Source organism: Emys orbicularis, chromosome 15 (assembly GCF_028017835.1).
Source record: "Emys orbicularis isolate rEmyOrb1 chromosome 15, rEmyOrb1.hap1, whole genome shotgun sequence".
Lineage (NCBI taxonomy): Eukaryota > Metazoa > Chordata > Testudines > Emydidae > Emys > Emys orbicularis.
In genome coordinates, this window is record NC_088697.1 from 8998718 (window position 1) to 9017186 (window position 18469).

The 18469-nt window shown below is 42.9% G+C and overlaps 2 non-coding genes and 1 pseudogene across 2 annotated transcripts; 1 reads left to right on the forward strand and 2 right to left on the reverse strand.

Moving 5' to 3' along the window:
• Positions 1-18469, reverse strand: part of LOC135889359 (zinc finger protein 850-like) — a 452984-nt pseudogene that overhangs the window by 304560 nt on the left and 129955 nt on the right.
• Positions 1676-1749, forward strand: TRNAV-AAC (transfer RNA valine (anticodon AAC)). Its single transcript has one exon. It is a non-coding gene; the product is annotated as a tRNA-Val (tRNA).
• TRNAK-CUU (transfer RNA lysine (anticodon CUU)) lies at positions 7435-7507 on the reverse strand. Its single transcript has one exon. It is a non-coding gene; the product is annotated as a tRNA-Lys (tRNA).

An 18469-nucleotide genomic window follows, 5' to 3' on the forward strand; every position in this document is an offset into this window, starting at 1 on the left:
AATGCATCACTTCTCTGCCTCCTGCTACTTTGAAAGAGTAGAAAGTGTGAAAATAGAGCACAGGTAGTTTTTCTCATGATGCAACCTACCCATGTAGTGTGAGACTCCTTCCACCCACACTTATGGGAGAAGACCCAGGGAGAAATGAACTCTCAGAAATGGAAGGCTCCTAAGTTACTGTAGAATGTGACTTCACAGAAAGCTGACTGGGTGGAAATGGGAAATAAGAGAAAAGTGCCCTATTTTGTAATCTTTGAATAAATTATCAGTGACAATGTAATTAAATATGAAGTTAATTAGTGTAAAGTAAGAGGCTGATTATGTGATAACTTTCAGTGTTACAATATAATTCAGGTTTTCTTCTAGTTCTCTCCCTGCCCCCTCCTACTGTATCGGAAATGGTGGCTAATCCTGAAAAGTAAAACCTCACTCCAAAGGAATTAGAGTGGGGGAACATGTGAGAGAAATAACATGTATGAAAAGAGAGACCCAGTATAGACTGTAATTATTTCTATTTCAAATGGAATTTATTTTAAATAAACTTTAAAATAAATTTTCTGTTAAGAGGAAAATTGCTTGAGACAATATGTGTAACCTTTTCTCCGTTAGAAGGTAACAACCACAGAGTTCCCCAATTCGGTTGTTTGCTAAACAAAGAAACATTGAGCAGGAGATGTCAGAATTTAAAAAGGTGATGGATGCATGATTTATTTTTGCAACCAGTTATTTTTATGGGTGCTGAAGCCCCTTTTCTTTTTGAGGAGGCCAGCTGTTAGAGCACAGCTGTTTAACCATCAGGCCTGGCCATGGAAACCTCCCCAGAACTGTCCTTATGTTTCTTTCATGTTTGATACCTTTGGGGTTCGCATGTCCACACTACATGCGGTTTGCAACAGCAGATACTTTGAGAAAACTGCTGGTTTAAGCGGGGCTATTTCAAACTGACATTGGCCCAATTGCCTCACTTCAACTGGAGTTGGACACGTCGGTATCGAAGGATTAGTTCACCCCTGATTTGCCCAGAGACCTCGGGTGAGGTGTGGTAAGGTGGAATCTACAACAATAAAGTTCAAGGTAAGGGTGGAAGTCCTTCAGCTTTCAGATCAACAAGCTGGTTCTGTTCATTCCCTCTGAAGCATCTGGCACTGGTCACTCTCAGGCGGCATACTGGGCTAGATGGACCATTGGTTTGATCTAGTATGACCAGTCTTGTGTTCTTATGTAAGTCATCTAAGAGAGACTGGCTGCCAGGATCCCAGGACTGATCCCCTCTGGGGAATGAAGTACAACGTTGACAGGCTATGCAGCCTTCACTAGTCTCCCTGTACCTGAAAAGCCTGCAACCCGAAGTGCTGGACCATCTATGCCATTACCTGGTTCCTCAATTGCAGTTACAGTTCCTACTCCATGTGAATCCAAAGACGAAGAGCTGCAGAGATCCAATTCCTTGTAATCTTTGAAATTGCCCTCTTCTAGCAGTTGAGGTGTGAACACCAAGGGCCACACCCTCCCTGATTGAACTAACCTCATTATCTCCAGACTGATTCTTGCCTGCGTATTTATACCTGCCTCTGGAAATTTCCATTACATGCGTCTGACAAAGTGGGTATTCACCCACGAAAGTGTATGTGCCTCTACATCTGTTACTCTATAAGGTGCCTCAGGACTCTTTGTTGCTTTTTGTAGTGTAGTGGTTATCACATTTGCTTAACATGCATAAGGTCCCTGGTTCAAAACCAGGCAGAAACATTGCTGCTTTCTCTCCTTTGGTCTTTTATCACTCAAAGTCCTTTCTCAAATACATCCATAGCGTCTATGCTTTCTTCCTCGTTATTTTGTTCCTTTCATGGAGATTTAAGTTCAAAAGGAGAGGCTTAGCCAGCATTTTGAGGGAAGTAACAGACCATCATTTGGGAGACTGCCAGCTACATAACAAATCTGAGCATAGAAGAATCCCAACCCTTTGTCCTGTGTGTTTAGCTCCCAGCCAGCAGTTTCCCCCTCACTTTTGTCTATGTTGAGCTAACTACAAACAACCTCGTGTATCCTTTTCATGTCAGATTAATCTATTGACTGATGATCACATTTCCACTACTTTCCTGGCTAGGCAGGGTTGGGGTGTGAGGAATCAGAACATAATAATTGGAACTCTCTAACCCCTCCTTTTAACATACAACATCACATTCCCCTTTTTAAATAATGTTTTTCCCATAATATTTTTAACACTCATCTTGCTTGTCTTCAAACGATGTTAACACAAGCTCTGAGCTACAAATGTCCTTACTGTTCCATTGGTATTTTTAGCACAGTAAATTGATATAAAAGAGAAACAGAAAACAAAATAATTTCCAATATTATAAATTGAGGACACGTCATTTTTTAAAAAAAGTTTTATTGCCATCTTGTTTTACTCTCGGGCTGGTTTTTATAAATCATCACAAATGCAGTAACGAGGAGTTAGAGAAATATACAAGAAATGAATACAGTGTGATCCAGTCAATAGAGAGCTGACTCTGTCCACAGCCAGAAACAATCTCCCTGACAATAAAGAGGGCTAGGAAGGATATGACATGCAGGTACTTATATGCCCAATGCAGAGCTAGAACCAATGTAGGAAGAAGTAGAGAAGCTAAAGATTGCTGAAGCGGGACAGTCAGCTCCTGAAGGGTTATTTTTCCCTCTCTTAGGTAGGCTAGAATAGAAGAGGAGAAAATTCTCTCTCACTCTCAGAAGATGATGGAAATGTCAATTTGTCCTCTCTTCCTCTTCTACTAAATCTCAGAGACAGGAAGAGACATTTCCTGCCTAAGAGCCTCAAGAGAGCAAGGCTAGGGAGCAGGCAAAGCTAAGGGCCCCATTGCACTGAATCTAACTCCTGTCAGCTCATGAGAGGTGCTATCAAAACCCCTCCCTGGGCTTCGAGGAAAGAGCTAGTATTGGCTCCAGGTGTTTTCCTGGAAGAGCCTCTAGGTAGGAGGAAGAAGAAGTGGAGAGGGTTGTGATGGGCCTAAATGAAAGCAGAAGAGGATTGTTTGTCTTGGGGTTTGTTTGTGTTACTCTTGTGACCCTTGTGGAGGAAGATGAGGCATCATTTGAGTTTGTGTCAAAGCCTTTGGTTGGGCTCAGTTTGTGACCCTGAGCACAGGGGATCCTTCACCCTCCATTCTTGTCCCCTCAGGGCAATGGAGAATGGACCAGGTTCTAAAATTAGACAGAAGAGACAGAGAAAGCCTAGTACAGGTGATAAAAAACACCCACTGTTACCTCTCCGGTGGTCTAGTCTATTCATTAGGTTTCGGCGCTTTCACCACTGTGACCCGGATTTGATTTCCAGTCAGGGAAAGCAGCTTTTCAACACTTATCTTCACTTGTTGTCTCCTCAATTGATACTTCATCATGCTCAGATGGGATTTGGAGACCATGTGAAAATCAAACAGCCTCATAACAGAGCACAGGTATGTTCCCATTCTGGATCTTTCATACAAGTAGAGCTGGGCAAATCATTTATATCCTTGCTTGCTAGCTAGACTAACCTATATAATAATAATAATAATATAGTTCAGGTTGCTCCAAAATTAATTTTTTTTTTAGTTTTCTTGTTGAAACAAAACTAAAAAAAATAATCATTTTTGGCCTACCAAAATATATCGGTAAATAAAATATTCATCCAAAAAACGTTCACCCAGCTCTATAGACTAGCCTTCAGAATTAACCACCTGGAAAGAAGGATCAGTAGCCTCTTCCCATTCCTGATGTCTAGCTGCTGAAGGGTTCTGAGAATGAACCAGATTTCATAGCCTTCCACCTGTATACTGCTGGTTGCCGTCTTGCTCAAGGTGAAAGGCAATGTGATTTAGTGGCAGATCTACGTATAGCCCTCTGTTCAAGTGTCTACAGAGGAATATTTGTTTCGCATTGCATACAAAAATAAAATAAATTGTGTTGAAACCTAAACCTGGGATCAAGGTGAAACATGGCAATTTTAAATCAAGGACAAAATCTCTACTGAGTTGAACAGAAGGAAGGCTTTTTCATCAGGTCCTTTCAAATGCTAAAAGTTGAGATGGTTCTTAGAGGTTCCAGACACATAATTGGCCAGAATTTTCAGAAGATCTCACACCCACCACTACAGCCAGATTTTCAGAAGAACTCAGCTTCCAGTTAAGCACCTAAGTTTTTGCCCAGTTTTTTATCTTGGGGTCAATTTGAATGTCTATTATTGTTATTATAATGTTGGTTAGGCTAGCTAGCAAGGGGGGAAATAATTTGCACATGTCTATTTGTGTAAAAGGGCATGCAGCCTCGACTTTGAGGTGCACAGTGGAAATATGCCCACATTCTGCTATTAGTCAGTGGGAAGCTTTGATTTTCATATGGTCTCCAAAGCCCTTACCAGCATCATTTAGAAGAAGGGGGAGTCAGGAAAAAAATCACACTTTTGTTTGAATTGCAAGTGAGGAATGAACTAAGGTTTTTTGTTGTAAAGTTACTTTCTCTGAACAAGAATTGAGCCCAGGCTTCTGATCCCACCTACAAGATCATGAAATCTGGAGAAAGCAGAGGAGGTTTGTGCTAGTGCATATCTTTTATTCCCCTAATAAGTGAGCAGGGAGACTACCACACCTCAGAAGTCACAGGGCTCTAAGAAACCTGCAACTTTAGGTGAGGGTGATTGTGTCTAAAAACCAGCTGTGCTGTAGAGGTCCTCTAGGTGTTGAAAGAGATGTGCCACCTGGGCCTCCCTGAGCAGCTCATAAAACATTTAAGAAAACTAGGGTTGATAAATCAGCTGCTTCTATTGTGTCAGGATGGTCAAGTGCTCTAAAATTCCAGATTCAAGGCACTATCTTTCTCTCAAGTAGGTGTTCTGGTCTCCATTGGAAGCCTGGATTAATAGCCCACTCCTGAAACAATCATTTTATTCTACATGGAGAAATGTCCTCATTACAATCTCTCTTTTAACATGAGAAAAGTGCTTGCTTAGGATTTCTGTTAGAGTAGTGGCAAGAGAAGGGGGAAGAAATTCAAATACCTTCAGAAGCTGCATATTGAGGGCACCTAGTTGGGTAAATTCCAATTTATTCCCCAGGAGAAAGTTGGCATTGCTTGAGGGTAGGCAGATTTGGGTGTTAAACATACAGGTGGAGGAAGAAGGGAACAGTACAGTAAACACTGATAATATGGAATGTAAGTCTCACGGTCTGGGCTTGAGTCCCAGGTTGGGTGCCCTACCGACTCTGGTTTATCTGCTTCATGAGGGCACAGAATTGACTACATAGGAGCAAAGATAGGAGGCAGCTAAAACCAAGAGCCCTGTTATAGTGTGCCACATCCTATGAGGCTGTATCAAAACCCTTCTCTCAGAAATACTATCAACAAGTTTTTTTTTCTGGAACAGCCTCTAGGTAGGCAGAAAAAGCAGGTGAGAGGATTGCGATGGGGTAATTGAAAGCCGAGGAGGGTTGTTCCTGTTGAGATTTGTTTGTGTTTCTCTTGTCATCCTGGTGGAGGAATTAGATGCATAATTAGATTTTTTTTCAGTGCCTTTGATTCGTTTCAGTTTGTGACATTGAGCACAGGGGTTCCTTCATGCTCTGGTCTTGTTCCCACAGGAGAATAGAAACTGGGTCGGTTTCCCAAGTTGGATAGAAAGTAGCCTGAGACAGCGTAGAAGCACTAGCAGCTGAGAGGTAGTACCTCTTTAACCTAGGTTCAATTCCAGGTCATGGAACAAAACTTTTCTGCAAAAATGTTGTGTTTCACTTTAATTCATGAGCACAGTTGTGTGGCAATTAAATTAAATTACATTTATTTAATTTAAATATATTAAATTATTAATCAGTTTATCTATTAGTGTATTTATTAATTAAATTTATTCTCTTTTAATAAATTTAAATTTATTCTTTTTTATTAAATTAAATTAATTAAATTAAGATCCTACAGTTTCTGTGCTCAGATTTTTTAAGCAGCTGTAATCTCCCAAATAATTATCTATTCCTTCCCTCAACATGCAGGCTAACCCCCTCTTTTTGACCTTAAAAGTTTCATAGAAGGAAAAACTAATGAAGAAGAAAGCATAGAAGTTATGGATGTATTTGAGAAAGGACTTGGACTAAAAGAGCCAGAAGCACCAATGCTCCTGGCTGGTTTTGAACCAGATACTTTCTACATGTTAGACCAACATAATAATTGCTACACCACAGAAACCACCTACAATTGTACATAGGAAGCAGAGGCTGAAGCCCACCCCACCCCCCGCTCATTGTCACAACTGAAGCCCAGGCCAATGCATTGACATAAATTCGAATGACACTTCAGCTTTCCCAGCAGGATCACAAGAGCAAAACAAATCCCAAGATGAACAATCCTCCTGGGCCTTCATTTACCGCAGCACAACCCTCTCTGCTTCTTCTGCCTATCTAGTGGCTCTTACAGGAGAGCCCACAGAGCAAAGAGCAATTCTGTCCTAGAACCCAAGCCGGGGGTTTTGACACCACTTCATTTGTGTTGCTATGTTTCACAATGACAGGCCCTTTAGCTTTGCCTGCCCCCTAGTGCTGCTCCTGGTTTATCAGCTCTGCATGCTTAGGAAGCAGCTAAACTGCTGTACGCCCCTTCTCACCGGCTGCCTTGTTTCCTCTCCTTGTCCTCCTAGGCTACCTCAGGCCCTTTCCCACAAAACCTTTTGTCAGAAGCTGGACTGGAGTGACCTAAGTACCTGCAGGTTTCCCTCCCACACTTTCTAAGGCAAACAGTTAGTCTCTAAGGTGCCACAAGTTGACAAGAAGGGGTAAATAGCAAAAGAGGGGAAATTACTTTTTGTAGTGCTAATGAGGCCAATTCAATCATGGTGGATGTGGCCCATTCCCAACAGTTGACAGAGGGGAAAATATTTTTTGTAGTGAATCAGCCACTCCCAGTCTTTATTCAGGCCTAATTTGATGGTGTCCAGTTTGAAAATTAATTCCAGTTCTGCAGTTTCTTGTTGAAGTTTGTTTTTGAAGGTTTTTTGTTGTTGAAGAATGGCCACTTTTAAGTCTGTTATTGAGTGTCCAGGGAGATTGAAGTGCTCTCCTACTGGTTTTTGAATGTTACAATTCTCCATGTCTGATTTGTGTCCATTTATTCTTTTGCATAGAGACTGTATGGTTTGTCCAGTGTATATGGCAGAGGGGCATTGCTGGCACATGATGGCATATATCACATTGGTACATGTGCAGGTGAACGAGCCTCTGAAGGTGTGGCTGATGTGGCTAGGTCCTATGATGGTGTCCCTTGAATAGAGGGAAATGTTAGTTTGTTCTCTCTTCCTGTTCTATCTAAGCTAACAGGAAGAGACTTTTTCTGTGTAAGATCATTGAGAGGCAAGAGAGTACATTTCATTTCGGGCTCGTCATATACACAAAAAAGCACACTTAAGGCAGCAAGATGAAGCACCCAACATGGGGCTCGAACCCATGACCCTGAGATTAAGAGTCTCATGCTCTATCAACTGAGCTAGCCAGGCTGCTTCTGCAAAAGCACAATCACAGTGTAGCAGGAGCCCTAAGGCTGCTGCTTTGCAAGTTGAGATTCCTTTTCTGATATTTGCCTTCTGTCTTAGTTCCTTCGCTCTCCAGCTAGCAAACAGGAGCTATTACAAGGCTGGTTAGAAGCTGGTTTCTAGACCCGAGAGCTGGGCTTGATTTACCAGTTCCTCAGAGAAACTAGCATGGGAGGGTGGAATTTAGTGTTCTCCCACCAGGGGGAGATGCTGTTTGACTTACATAGTGGGGAAGAGTCAAAAAAAGCTTCTCAGTTTTTAGAGATGGGACAGATAAGCCGGTTCTCCCCAAGCCACACACACATTTTTGCAGGATATCAGACCCCCTGGGGAGAAGCTCCTCAAAGGAAATGTGGCCCCAGGAGTGTCAGAGAAGGGAATCACTGTTTGCCTTAAGAGGTGGGTGAGGGAAACCTGCAGGTCCTTAGGTCCCTCCAGCATCTGATGAAATCATTTGTGGGAAAAAGTCCGGGGTAGCCGAGGAGGACAAGGAGAGGACAGAAGAGCTTGCAGCTGGTGTGCAATCCCCAGGCTCCCGGTGGCCTGAGAGAAGCAGGGTTCAGCACTTTGTCGGCTTCCTGAGAGTACAGAGCTGACAAAAGAGAGCTACACTGGGGGAAGCTAAAGCCAAGGGACCTGTTATAATGAATCAGCATCCCATCAGGTAGCATCAACCCCCCTCTCTGGGTTTCTATTCCAGAAATACTGTCAGCTCAATGATTTTTCCCCTGGCAGAGCCTCCAGATTATAAACAGAAGAAGTGGAGAGGATTGCCCTGGGGTAAATGAAAGCAGAGGAGAATTGCTCCTCTGGTGATTTTTTATTTTGCTCCTGTGATGCTGGTGGAGGAACCGGAAGCATAATTTGAGTTTATGATACCATGCCATCCGTTTTTGGGGCTCAGCTTGTGACACTGAGCACAGGGGTTCCTTCACTCTCTGTTCTTGTCCCTTCAGGGCAATGGAGAATGGACCAGCATCTGACATTGGTGAAGTAGGAAGCTGAGAAAAACAACACTGGCTGTCAGAAAAAAAACAGCCCTACCTGGTGCTTTAAGCAGTAGGTTCTGGTGTTTTAACAGCCATGGCCTGGGTTCAATTCCCCCTAGAAAATACAAGTTTTTCAATGAAAATCTCCATTCATTTCACATTTGAAATTGAAAGGAAAAGAGGGCTTCTTGTCCTTATCAACAAGGCAAAGAATATTCTCAGTAAATATTTTTAAAAGGTGCTGACTTGACCTGCAGATCTCATTTCATTTGTATTTACAATGGAATGATTCTCTAGGATAGACAGGAATTCTTCAGTTTGACTCGGATTCCACAGGAATACGAGAAGCAATAGTGTCTAACTAATACCTGCCTTTTTTCGGAGAACAGCAATGTCCAAGCTTTCCATGGACATTTCCCTTCCAGCACCTCAGGCCCCATCCAACAACACAAGAAACTGAAATGCAGTGAAATACATGGAAAGTTTCTTACCATAGGATTCACTGACCAGGCCGGGGGGAAAGTTTTGCCAGAACACTTGGTTATAATATCCCTCCCTGACCTTAAATGGAAAGCAAGGGGATAACTCTCAGAGCACATAACCACAGCTTATGAGTCTCACATTCTACATTATCAATGTACCTCACCCTTCTCCCTCCACCTGTACATTGAACTGCCAAGCCTGCCTCCCTTCAAGCCATGCCAAGTCTCTTCTGGATAAGGAGCTTGGAATTTACCCAGCTAGGTGCCCTGAATGCACTACTTTTGAAGATGTTTGAATTCTCTCCAACTTCTCTCATACAAATGTTAAGTAGTTGGTGTTGTAATGTTACAGGAGAGATTGAAATTAGGCTATTTCTTTAGGTAGAAGACAATGATTGTGTCAGGAGGGGGATTTGAACACATGCCTCCATATGGAGCCGAGAACAACAAATGACAAAAAGACACAACGCTGTATCTGACCCATTAGACCATGCAACCAGCCTGATGAAGTTAGTTAAGTGTTTTATCAATCTTAGTTTTCTTTAACTTGTTATGAACTCTTCAGGGAGGCAGAGATGGCACATCTCTTTCAACTTCTAGAGACCTTCTGAAGCAGAGCTGATTTTTATGTGTAGTCTCCTTGCTTACTTTTTAAGAGAATAAAAGATGGTTGCTAGCATTCTGAGAAAGCAATGTTGAACCTCAGACTCCTGCATGGTGGGCCAGATGGCCAAGCAGCCAGCACCCACAACTTCTATCACCTTTTGTTTTCAAAATAGCTCAGCGCTCAGTGTGTTCAGCCTTTCTGAAAACCTGGCCAAAATTTTTGTTGCCTAAGTGGGAGTTGAGTTCTAGGGGTGGGTGTGAGACCTTCTGAAAGTTCTGACCCATGTGTCTGGAAGCTCTAAGAACCTTCAGAACTTTTATTGTGTGCTAGAGCCTGATGAGAAAACCTTCCTTCTGTAGAACTCAGCAGAGATTTTCTCATTGACTTACAATCACAATGTTTCATCTTGATCCCAGTTTTAGGTGTCCACAAAATGCATGTATTGTATTTTTATATGCAATGTGAAACAAACACCCCTAATTAGGTAGAGGGATAAAAGTAGGTCTGCCACTAAACCACATTTCCTTTCATCAGTGGCTACCTGAGCAAGGTAGTAACCAGTGGCCAACAGGTGAAAGGCCCATTGTTCATGGTTAGAACACTTCAGCAGCTAGATCTCAGGAATGGAAGAGGCTAATGGTCATTTTCTCAGGGATGGTTACTTCCAAAGACTTGTATATAGAGTGGGATGAAAGTTTTTTGGATGAATATTTTATTTGCTGAAATATTTCGGTTAACCGGAAATGATTTTTTGGTTTTGTTTCAGCAAGAAAATGGAAAAAATATTCATCTTGGGTCAACCTGAATGTCTATTATTGTTATTAAAAGGTTGGTTAGGCTAACTAGCAAGGGGAAAAATAATTTGCACATGTCTATTTGTGTAAAAGGGCATGCAGCCTGGACTTCGAGGTGTGCAGTGGAAACATGCCCACATTCTGCTACTAGTCAGTGGGAAGCTTTGATTTTCATATAGTCTCCAAAGCCCTACCCAACATCGTGTAGAAGATGGGGGAATCAGGAAAAAACATGGATTTGTTTAAATTGAAAGTGAAGAATAAATTAAGTTTTTTGATATAAAGTCACTCTTCCCTGACTGGGAATTGAACCCAGGCTGTGGCAGTATGAAATCCTAACCACTAGACCACAGAGGAAGTGATAATGTTTGTCTTCTCACTTATACTACACTTTCTTAGGCTACTTTCTGTCCAATTTCTGAAGCTGCCTCATTGTCCACTCCCTGAGGGGCTAAGAGCAGAGAGTGTAGGAACCCCTGTGCTCAGGGTCACAACCTGAGCCCAAGCCAAGCCACTGAAACAAACTCAAATGATGCTTCCTTCAGCAGGATCACAGAGCAACACAAAGAAAACTCATGAGGAACAATCCTCCCCTGCCCTCATTTACCCCATCACAACCCTCTCAGTAGCTGACCTGGACACTCTTCCCGGAAGGACACTGAGTTGGTAGGCGCTCTGGCATAGAGACCAAGGGAGGGGTGTAGCTCCCCCTCGGTGTGAGCTGATCGCATTCTGACTCTGTGTAATGGGGCTCTGAGCTTTCCTATCTTCTGAGTTCTGTGTCCTCAACTAGCAGCCGAAGTGCTGAACCCCCCAGACCCTTCTGCTGGGAGCATGGTGATTGCACAACAGCTGCAAGCCCTTTTTCCCTCTCCTTGTCCTCCTCTGCTTCCCCAGACCTTCCTCACAAATGGCTATATCAGATGTTAGAGGGATCTAAGTACCTGCAGGGTTCCCTCACCCACCTGTTAAGGCAAACAGTGATTCCCTTCTCTGACACTCCTGGGGCCGGGCTTCTTTTGAGTTTTTCCCTAGGGGGACCTGAATGTGTGTGGCGTGTGGGGACCCAGCATGTCTGTCCCGTCTCTGGGAGCTGAGAAGCTTTTTCAGACTCTCCCCCACTAGATGAGTCCAACAGCACCTCCCCCTGGTGGAAGAATCCTGAATTTCACCCTCCCTCCCTGGTTTCTCTGACCAGCTGATGGCAACAGCATGCTAAATCAACCCCAGCACTCTGGTCTAGAAAGTAGCATCTAACCAGCCTTGTAATAGCCCCTGTTTGCTAGCTGGAGAGGGAAGGAACAAAGACAGAAGGCAAATGTCAAAAAAGGAATCTCAACTTACAAAAAAGCAGCCTTAGGGTTCCTTCTACACTGTGATTGTGCCTTTGAAAGGGCACTGTACACACCATCATAGGACCTAGCCACATAAGCCGAGTCTCGTTCACCTGCACATCTACCAATGTGATATATGCCATCATGTGCCAGCAATGCCCCTCTGCCATATACGTTGGACAAACCAGACAGTCTCTATGCAAAAGAATAAATGGACACAAATCAGACATGGAGAATTGTAACATTCAAAAACCAGTAGGAGAGCACTTCAATCTCCCTGGACACTCAATAACAGACTTAAAAGTGGCCATTCTTCAACAAAAAAACCTTCAAAAACAGACTTCAACAAGTATCAGAAGGGTAGCCATGTTAGTCTGGATCTGTAAAAAGCAACAGAGAGTCCTGTGGCACCTTTAAGACTAACAGATGTATTGGAGCATAAGCTTTCGTGGGTGAATACCCACTTTGTCAGACGCAAGTGGATATTCACCCACGAAAGCTTATGCTCCAATACATCTGTTAGTCTTAAAGGTGCCACAAGGCTTCTATAAGAAACTGCAGAACTGGAATTAATTTGCAAACTGGACACCATCAAATTAGGCCTGAATAAAGACTGGGAGTGGCTGGTTCACTACAAAAAATAATTTTCCCTCTGTTGATACTCACCCCTTCTTGTCAACTTTTCGGAATGGGCCACATCCACCCTAATTGAATTGGCCTCGTTAGCACTGACCCCCCACTCTGTAAGGCAACTTCCATCTTTTCATGTGCTGTGTATTTGTACCTGCCTAGGGTATTTTCCACTCTCTGCATCTGATGAAGTGGATTTTAGCCCACAAAAGCTGATGCCAAAATAAATTTGTTAGTCTGTAAGGTGCCACAAGGACTCCACAATGTTTTTTAAAACGTCAAGTGCGCAGTAAGGAAATTAGTAACTCAGTGCTTGTGGTAACATCATTTGAAGAAGAACAAGAGGTTTATGTTTTAGCCTACGAAAACTTATGCCCAAATAAATTTGTTAGTCTCTAAGGTGCCACAAGTACTCCTCGTTTTTTTAAGGAAATAATGTTATTTCAAAAGGGAAAAGTGGTGCTGTGTGTTGAAAGGCTGGCTTACACTTGCAATTCAAACAAATGTGTGATTTTTTTCCTGACTCCCCCTTTTTCTAAATAATGCTGGGAAGGGCTTTGGAGACCATATGAAAATCAAAGCTTCCCACTGACTAATAGCAGAATGTCGGCATGTTTCCACTGTGCACCTCAAAGTCCAGGCTGCAACATTATAATAACAACAATAGACATTAAGGTTGACCCAAGATGAAAAACTGGGCAAAAATGTAGGTGCCTAACTGGGAGCTGAGTTCTTCTGAAAATCTGGCTGTAGTGGTGGGTGTGAGATCTTCTGAAAATTCTGGCCAATTATGTGCCTGGAACCTCTAAGAACCATCTCAACTTTTCGCATTTGAAAGGACCTGATGAAAAAGCCTTCCTTCTGTTCAACTCAGTAGAGATTTTGTCCTTGATTTAAACTTGCCATGTTTCACATTGATCCCAGGTTTAGGTTTCAACACAATTTATTTTATTTTTATATGCAATGCAAAATAAATACTCCTCTGTAGACATTTGACCAGAGGGCTATACATAGATCTGCCACTAAGCCACCTTGCCTTTCACCTTGAACAAGATGGCAACCAGCGGTATACAGGTGGAAGGCTATGAAATCTGGTTCATTCTCAGAACCCTTCAGCAGCTAGACTTAAGGAATGGAAGAAGCTAATGATCCTTCTCTCCAGATGGTTAATTCCAAAAACTAGTCTCTAGAGCTGGGTGAAAGTTTTTTGGATGAATATTTTATTTACTGAAATATTTTGGTGGGCCAAAAATGATTTTTTTTTTTAGTTTTGTTTCAACAAAAAAACTGGAAAAAAAAATCATCTTGGAGCAAAATGAACTATTATTATTATTATTATTATTATATAGGTTAGGCTAGCTAGCAAGCAAGGAAATAAATGATCAGACCAGCTCTACTTGTGTGAAAGATCCACAATGGGAACATACCTATGCTCTGTTCTCAGGCTGTTTGATTTTAGCATGGTCTCCAAAATGCATCTGAGCATGATGAAGTATCAATTGAGGAGTCAACAAGTGAAGACATGTGTTGAAAAGCTTCTTTCCCTGACTGGAAATCAAATCCGGGTTGCGGTGATAAAAGCACCGAAACGTAATGAATAGACTAGACCACCAGAGAGGTAACAGAGGGTGTTTTTATCACTTGTACTAGGCTTTCTCTGGCTCCTCTATCTAATTTTAGAACCTGGTCCGTTCTCCATTGCCCTGAGGGGACAAGAATGGAGGGTGAAGGATCCCCAGTGCTCAGGATCACAAACTGAGCCCAACCAAAAGCTTTGACACAAACTCAAATGATGCCTCAGCTTCCTGCACAAGGATCACAAGAGTAAAACAAACAAACCCCAAGAAGAACAATCCTCTTCTGCTTTCATTTAGGCCCATTGCAACCCTCTCTTCTTCTTCTTCCTCCTCCTACCTAGGGGCTCTTCCAGGAAAACACATGAAGCCAATACTAACTCTTTCCTAGAAGCCCAGGGAGGGGTTTTGATACCACCTCTCATGAGCTGACAGGAGTTAGATTCCATGTAACTGGGCCCTTAGCTTTGCCTGCTCCCTAGCCTTGTTCTCTTGAGGCTCTTAGGCAGGAAATGTCTCTTCCTGTCTCTGAGCTTTAGTAGAAGAGGAAGAGAGGACAAATTGACATTTCCATCATCCTCTGAGAGTGAGAGAGAATTTTCTCCTCTTCTATTCTAGCCTAGCTAAGAGAGGGGAAAATAACCCTTCAGGAGCTGACTGTCCCCCTTCAGTGATCTTTAGCTTCTCCACTTCTTCTTACATTGGCTCCAGCTCTGCATTGGGCATATAAGTACTTCCATGTCATATCCTTCCCAGCCTTCTTTATTGTCATGGAGATTGTTTCAGGCTGTGGACAGAGTCAGCTCTCTGCCTATCGACTGGATCACACGGTATTCATTTCTTGCATATTTCTCTAACTCCTCATTACTGCATTTGTGATGATTTATAAAAACCAGCCTGAGAGTAAAACAAGATTAAATCAATAAAAATCAATATACTGTGCTAAAAATACCAATGGAACAGTAAGGAAATTTGTAGCTCAGAGCTTGCGTTAACATCGTTTGAAGACATGCAAGATGATGAGTGTTCAAAAATATTATGGGAAAAACGTTATTTAAAAAGGGGAATATGATGTTGTATGTTAAAAGGATGGGTTAGAGCGCTCCAATTATTATGTTCTGATTCCTCACACCCCAACCCTGCCTAGCCAGGAAAGTAGTGGATATGTGATCAGTAGTCAGTAGATTTCTCTGACATGAAAAGGATACAGGAGGCTGTTTGTAGTTAGCTCAACATAAAGAAAAGTGAGGGGGAAACTGCTGGCTGGGAGCTAAATATGCAGGACAAAGGGTTGGGATTCTTCTACGCTGAGATTTGTTATGTAGCTGGCAGTCTCCCAAATGATGGTCTATTCTTTCCCTCAAAATGCAGGCTAACCCCCTCCTTTTGAACTTAAAGTTCCATGAAAGGAAAAAAATAATGAGGAAGAAAGCATAGAAGCTATGGATGTAGTTGAGAAAAATGTTGTGTTTCACTTTACTTCATAAGTACGGTTGTGTGGCAATTAAATGATGACCCTAAAGTTTCATAAAAGCAAAGAACACTAAACAAAAAAGTGTGGGAAATATGGATGTATTTGAGAAAATGGCTTGGAATGAAGGAAGACAAAAATTGATTGGTAGAGAGAAAAGGCAGTGTTTTCCCCTGGTTTGGAACTTCTCTCGCAACTACTGTAATAGAAATGCTAAGCAAATGACGTTCTATTGTTCCAAAGGAGATTGAAGTGAGGCCATTTTCTCCAGATAGAAGAAAATGGTCATGTCAGGAGTGGGATTTGAAACCATGTCTCTATGCAGAGACCAGAACAGAACACCCAAGAGATAGGAAAAAAGAGTTTTAAAACTGGCATATTAGACCAGTCCATCATCCTAATACTACAGAGAATATAATCTAACAACACTAGTTTTCATTAATATTTGATGAACTCTTTAGGGAGGTCAAAATGGTGCATCGCTTTCAACTCCTAAAGACCTTCTATAGCACACCTGATTTTCAGACACACACACCCAGACCTAAAGTTACAGGTTTCCTGGAGCTCTATGAGTTCTGCGGTGTTGTAATCTCCCTGCTCACGTTTTAAGTTTGGTTGTTGCATTCTGAGAAAGTAATGGTGAACCTCAAAATCCTGCCCTGTGGGCCAGACAGTTAAGCAACCAGCACCCACAACCTCTTTCATGATAGCATCCTGTCTGGCAAGAACTCACTTATCAATAGTTGGGGTGTGAAATCCTTATTTCTTTGTTGTTCTAGCACTGTAGTCCCCACTTCCCTATTGTTTGTCTGTATAATCTCTGTCTGGTTCTGTGATTGTTTCTGTCTGCTGTATAATTAATTTGTTGAGTGTAAACCAATTAAGGTGGTGGGATATAATTGGTTAGATAATGTTACAATATGTTAGGATTGGCTAGTTAAATTTTAGTAAAATGATTGGTTAAGGTATAGCTAAGCAGAACTCAAGATTTACTATATAGGCTGCAGTCAAGCAGGAAGTGTTGGGGGGAATTGGAGTTATGTTTTGCTAAGGCCTGGTCTACACTATGAGTTTAATTTGAATTTAGCAGCATTAAATTGAATTAACCCTGCACCCGTCCACACAACGAAGCCATTTATTTCGAAATAAAGGGCTCTTAAAATCAATTTCTGTACTCCTCCCCAACAAGTGGAGTAGCGCCGAAATCGATATTGTCATTTCGAATTAGGGTTAGTGTGGCCGCAATTCGATGGTATTGGCTTCCGGGAGCTATCCCACAGTGAACCATTGTGACCGCTCTGGACAGCAATCTGAACTTGGATGCACTGGCCAGGTAGACAGGAAAAGCCCCGCGAACATTTGAATTTTATTTCCTGTTTGCCCAGCGTGGAGAGCACAGGTGACCACGCAGAGCTCATCAGCACAGGTAACCATGCAGGCCGATAATCAAAAAAGAGCACCAGCATGGACCGTACAGGAGGTACTGGATCTGATTGCTATATGGGGAGAGGATTCAGTGCTAGCAGAACTTTGTTCGAAAAGACGAACTGCCAAAACTTTTGAAAAAATCTCCAAGGGCATGATGGAGAGAGGCCACAATAGGGACTCAGATCAGTGCCGCGTGAAAGTCAAGGAGCTCAGACAAACCTATCAGAAAACAAAGGAGGCAAACGGTCGCTCCGGGTCAGAGCCGCAGACATGCCGCTTCTACGCTGAGCTGCATGCAATTCTAGGGGGGGCCGCCACCACTACCCCACCTCTGACCGTGGATTCCGAGGCGGGGATAATCTCATCAGCCACACCTGAGGATTCTTCGGATGGGGAAGAGGAGGAGGAGGAGGAGGAGGACGAGCTTGCAGAGAGCACACAGCACTCCGTTCTCCCCAACAGCCAGGATCTTTTTCTCAGCCTGACTGAAGTACCCTCCCAAGCCTCCCAAGCCAGTACCCAAGACCATGACCCCATGGAAGGGACCTCAGGTGAGTTTACCTTTTAAAATATAAAACTTGTTTTAAAAGCAAGCGTTTTTTATGATTAATTTGCCCTGAGGACTTGGGATGCATTCGCGGCCAGTACAGCTACTGGAAAAGTCTGTTAATGTGTCTGGGGATGGAGCAGTAATCCTCCAGGGACATCTCCATGAAGCTCTCCTGGAGGTACTCGAAAAGCCTTTCCACAAGGTTTCTGGGCAGTGCAGCCTTATTCCGTCCTCCATGGTAGGACACTTGACCACACCATGCTAGTAGCAAGTAATCTGGTATCATTGCATGACAAAGCCTGGCAGCGTATGGTCCCAGTGTTTGCTGGCATTCAAGCAACATCCGTTCTTTATCTTGCTGTGTAATCCTCAGGAGAGTGATATCGCTCATGGTAACCTGGTTGAAATACGGGAATTTAATTAAGGGGACAGAGGTGGCCATTCCTACTGGGCTGTTTGCCTGTGGCTGAAAAGAAATCCTTCCCTGTAGTAAGCCAAGCGCAGGAGGGGGGGGATGGATTGGCGCTAAGCTTTTCACATGTGGCTAGCAGGGATCTTCCCTGATACCAGCCATGCAGTGGGGGGAGGGATAAAGCGATCATCCCAGAGAATTGGATGGCGGGGGTGGTTAGTTTGTTTTCTGCTGCTGAAGGTTAACAGGAAAACCGCAGCACTCAACAGGCTTTGCTTGGTATGTGGGAAAGGAGGACGCAGAAGATGAAAGACAATGGCTTACCATGGCCGCATGCAAGCCGAATTCTGTTGCCCGTACCTGCGTCTGTGATCTCTAGCAGCAAAGTCACAGGCACTCAATATTAAGAGGCAAAATGCGACCTTGCACAGAAATTGCATGTGCTATGTAATGTGAATAGTGTTGTTCACCGTGAAAGAGTATAAGCATTGTTCTGTAAAATGTATTTTTTTAAAACTTCTCTCCTTTTTTCCCTCCCTCCAGCAGCTGCAAATTTTTCAAGCCTCCCTTCTCCGTCCCGAAGGCTATCTCAGATAAGGCGTCAGAAAAAGAGGACGCGAGACGAGATGTTCGCGGAAATCATGGAATCCACCCG